Here is a 4,796-nt window from a genome sequence, read left to right as displayed (position 1 = left end):
AAGGGGGTAGGGGGAAGGAGAGAGATGGAACAGACTCTTTTTCCCTAGAGGCAAGAGAGAACCTGCTTTGGGAGGCTTCTTAGGTGGCTAAGCTCTCTTAGCGGCTTTGGGTTCCCAAGGAGTTGAAGAGCTGGCGGCTGGAGAGGGCAGCCAAGAAGCTGAACAATCAATTGCTGGGGGCCGATGAGGGGAGGTGAATGTACACAGGCTGAGTGGCCCCACTCCAGGACAAGTGGCCCTCCAAATCGGCCCAGTGTTTACCTGTTTACTTTCCCAGGTAGCTCAAACACGAGCGCCTTTTCTGAGCTCCCAAGCCAGAGGCAGCCCTGGTGGGCCCTGTCTTCCCAGCCTACAGTTCTCTGAACCAGGACATTACGCCCCCTGTTGGGGGAGAGGTGAGCTCTAACAGGAGCAAGCTCGGCAAAAAGGGAAGATACTTGTGGAAAGTGAGGACAGATCTCATCATCTCCCCTGCTGGGAAGCCTGGGTTGGTTACCCTACCTAAGAAGCAGGCGTGCTGGAGTGGCATCCAGCATCCCTCTCCCCCCTTTTCGATCTCTGTTCTGAACTTACTGATTTCTGGGGAGTGATGCTCTGCTCACATCTTTTCCCTTTCAGGTTGGTGAAAGCTGGGTGGATACACCCTTCAGTGGAATTTAGGGCAAAAAGAAAAACAAAGTACTGGTGGGGCTACCTTAGGGTCCAGTTCCAAAGGGGAGTGGCCTTGACGACCCCAAAGCTTCTATAACCCTAGGTGGAACCCCTCAACCTCATTATCCACAAAAGTGCTTCTAACCATGAAAAAAATACAAGGTCCTTTATTTGCAAACACTAATTTGACTTCTTTCTTTTCTTTTTTTTTTTTGGAATGAAAAGAAACTCTATATCTGGTACAGTATGTGGCTGAGCTCTCTCATACCCTCCCCCACACCCCCAATCTCAGATAACAACCTTCAAGTGGATTAGTTTATTGTCTGATTTGCACCAAGGTACCAGCGTTTGCCTTCATTCACTCCCTAAACAAAGCGAGTTGCACCTTTCTGCTCGGAGAGGATTAGCAGTGCTGACACAAAGGTTTTGTAGGAAAGGTTTTTATCAAGGGTTGGGGGCTCCGAGCTTGGCGTACACTAGGAATAAATGGAAGGAAATGGAAGAAAAATGTTACCTGAGTGGGTCCCTGAGACTGGCAATAAAGACGTTTGCTCACCTTTAGTTTACACACACACACAATGGTCTCCTGATATAGCTTGGGGGAAGAGAGCTGGGGTTGCAGGAGAGTCTTTCATCCGGGATGAAAAATGTGGGGGAGAATGGCAAATGCTACCACCCTAAGTGGGTACTTTTCCTAACCAGAAAATTTAATCAGTCTAGTCTCTGGTGAGCAAAGCACCAAATGACACAGCTTTCTGCCATGAGAAGGAAAATGAGGTCTCTGGAATTCCCTGCAGCCTATGGAGACCCTGGCTATGGCGGGGAGGGGGGTTGGCTAAAGTCTAGTCAGTGTGCAACTCTGGGGAGGTCTATGACAGGACAAGTCTCTGGCAGGGGAAATTAATAGTCATTGGCTAGAGGAACTAGAAAAGGGTAACTTGTGTGAACAGAAAGGAAATATCAGCCCACATTGGGTCTAAGGCAAGTTTTTTCTTCTTTTTTTTAGTCAATATTGTGTCAACTCTTAAATTACCCCAGGAGAGGAAGTCACCAACTAAGATGCTGGGCGGATAAGTTTTTTAGGCCCAGGATCTGAGCTGTGCTTCCATCTTGGGACCTCCATTCCCTCTTCCAGCACTTCAGGGCCTCTGTAAATCCCTGAGGAGCACTAATGTTAGGACCCCAAGCCTGAAGTCCCCTCAGCAATTAATGGTGGGTGCAGGTCACAGACATCTGAGTGAGCTACCATCTTCCTATTATTTCTTCAAGGTGAAACACAACATTTTCTCAATTATCTACCACCAAAAACAAATAAGTAAATAAACAAAAATAAAGCTATCTCCCAAGGACAAAAATTGTAATAGAAATCAGGATTCTCTATTAATCAGCCGTGTTGTGTGGGAATAAGGCCCCGGGGACATATGTTAGGACTTTGATAAATGTTCTTTAATGAGATCTTTGAAAATGCACCCAATAAAATAAAAGGGGAGAGAAGCCGTTTAACTTTCATGGATGTTAAATTGAACACAAAATGTGGCTCCAGGCGCGCTACAAAATGGAACCGATTTCCCTCCAATATTTTCTTTTAAAACGAAGCTCTAAGCCCCCCTTGGGCCAAACGTGCCTGTCCCAGCCAATCCATTGTCACTGGTTTATTGCGGGAACCAAAAGCCACCTCGCCCCGAGCGAATCCCTTTGCTTTATTCGTTCGCGCCGCTCTAATGATTAAATATGTTACAATGAGATTACGTATAGTCAGTGTTGCCTTCAGGAACATTCTTCCAGCCAAGCCCGACCTTCCCGATAAGGACGATTTCAATGCAGGAGATGTGGGTTTCTCAAGGAAACACGGCGCTGAAAGCACTTTCTTATCTGAATTTACTTCTTAACACGTGACAAAATCATTACTACAAGACTTCGAAATACAAGCGGCCTCTCCTAACGGGTTGGTATTCAGCACTTAAAGCTTGGCCAGGCAGGGCTGACGTGAATGTAGCCAGCGCCGGCGCGGGGAACCTCACGCAGACAACGCTGGGAAGGGCTGGGGCCTGGAAGGAAAGGAATGGATGCTTGAAGGCCCTCCCGCCTTAGAGAGTGGGTTCCTGGAGAGCTCCCTCTTTTTCTGCCTCCATCTAACACAAGAGATCCACCACCGTCCTCAGTCGCAACCGCTCCCTTTCATCACCCTCGAGAGTCACCAAAGTCGGGAGAGCGTGAGGGGCGCATCAAAGGACCTCCGCGTTCCTCGCAGTACCTAAGCGGCGAGTGTGGGACCGGTTGGAGCAGGGAGGGGGCTTCAGCAGAGACCAAGACCTCAGCAGACCCCTCCGAGGTTCATTACTGATCCTCTGGCGATCTCTACTGACGCAAACGAGAACTGTCCAGCTCTCGGCGCGGCTCGGGAACACTCAACCCCCCTCAAAGTCCTGGATGGAGCCGCCTTCCCGGCGACCCCCACCACCGCTTGGGTCTCCAGTCCTGGACCCTCCTGCCTGCGGCACCCACCACTCACCCCCATCCTTCTCATTGCCCCCACCTGCAGATCCAATTCCGCTTGGGGAGAACCCTTTTCTCCACTAGGCGCCATCTCAAAATTACCTCAGGGACTTCTGCAATGGCCTCAACTCACATGACACCCCCTCCACCCCGCGGGGCACAGTGGGAGACTTACCTAGTGGAGTTGGGTGCAGCGAGGGTCCTTCCTTAGATCCGCCGGGGCCGCGAAGGGAAATCCCGCAGCCGGCTACCGGATGGGGGGCGGGCGAGGCGCTCGGCGCTCTGAGCGTCCACTCCGCCTCCCACTCTCCGGCGCTGCGGCTGCAGCCCTGCAGCATTTCCCGGCGCGTCTTTATCTAGTCTTCCACATACCGGGACCCCGCTTCTACCGCGCCCCTCCTCCACCGAGAGCCCTCCCGGGAGGGGCTGGAAGGATAGAGGCGCTACTGCGGGCGCCACGCGCCTCCCTCCTCCCTGACCTCTCCGGTCCCCAGCACCAACCCGAGACCACTCCCTGCACCAGCCCCCCAGTCCCTCCAGGCAGTCCGGCTACCTCCCGCTGAGAGGGAAAGTGCGCGGCGGCAGGTAAAACTTTTCTTGTCTGTGGGTGCGACAGGCGAAGCCAGTCCCCCTCCGAGGGTAGCCCCACGACCCCTGACCACTGAGTTGGGGGAGGACTTTCCACACCCAGCACTTGCCCACCTGCTGCTTCAGGACTCCGCAGCTTGGGGACCGAGCCGAGTCCCCGAGTCGCTTGAGGGGCGGTCACTAGAGCGGGCTCGCGGGAGACCCCGAAACCTGGCAGTTTGGCGTGGCTGGTGCTGCCGGAGGCCCCCCTTCCCACCCGGACAGCCGCACTGGGGGCTCCTGGAGCGCGGTCTAGTGCCCTGCGGCTGCCGGCGCGCGCGTGGGGGCTGGGACGCGGGAGCAGATTCTCCGCTCCTGGCTGAGACGCGACCCTGGGCTCCCCCGCGGATCCCAGGTTCAGCGGAGTCCCCCGACGTCCCAAGTACACCCAGACGCGCGCGGGAGGCTCACCTGGAAGGCGGCTCTGCGGCGGCAGCCCGGGCTCGGCGCGCGCGGACCCCGGGCCGCTGGAGGCCGCCCACGGACCGCTGTGCTGCAAGCAATACCTAGTGGTGTCCAGCCGGTTCGAGTCCTAAAATATTTCAACTTACAGCTTGTTTGGAAAAAGAAATTTCCATTTTTGTAAAAATACCTGTTTCCTGATTACCTCTGGCTAATAAACCTATTCTATCTCAGGGCGAACCTGGGCCTGCGTCTCCCTGCGCGCTGGGGCTGCCGGGCGCGGGCCCTGAGAGCGGAGTGGGCGGGGCAGCGGAGGGCCCCGCCGCCCACTCGCAGCCACTGAAGAGTGGGGTGAAGCCTGTGTCCCGCCTGAGGCTGGCTGCCCCCGGGGAGGGGTGCCCCCGCCCCCCGCGGGGGCCCTCCTGCGGGCCGCCCGTTTGGGGCCAGACTGCCCGGCTCAGGTCCCAGGCCACTCTGCCTCGGTTTCCCCACCTGTCAGGTGGCGGGAGTGGCCAGGAGGGAGGACGCCACCTGTCAGGCCCCACCTGTGGGCCTCCCAGGGAGGGCGCGGCCAGCCCCGCGCGGACATCCGGGCGGGAGGGGCGGCCTGGCTGGAAGCT

Source organism: Condylura cristata, unplaced genomic scaffold (genome assembly GCF_000260355.1).
Source record: "Condylura cristata isolate star-nosed mole 26May11 unplaced genomic scaffold, ConCri1.0 scaffold00022, whole genome shotgun sequence".
Classification (NCBI taxonomy): Eukaryota; Metazoa; Chordata; class Mammalia; order Eulipotyphla; family Talpidae; genus Condylura; species Condylura cristata.
The sequence above is the reverse complement of the archived record's forward strand: the minus strand, read 5'-3'. Positions refer to the sequence as shown.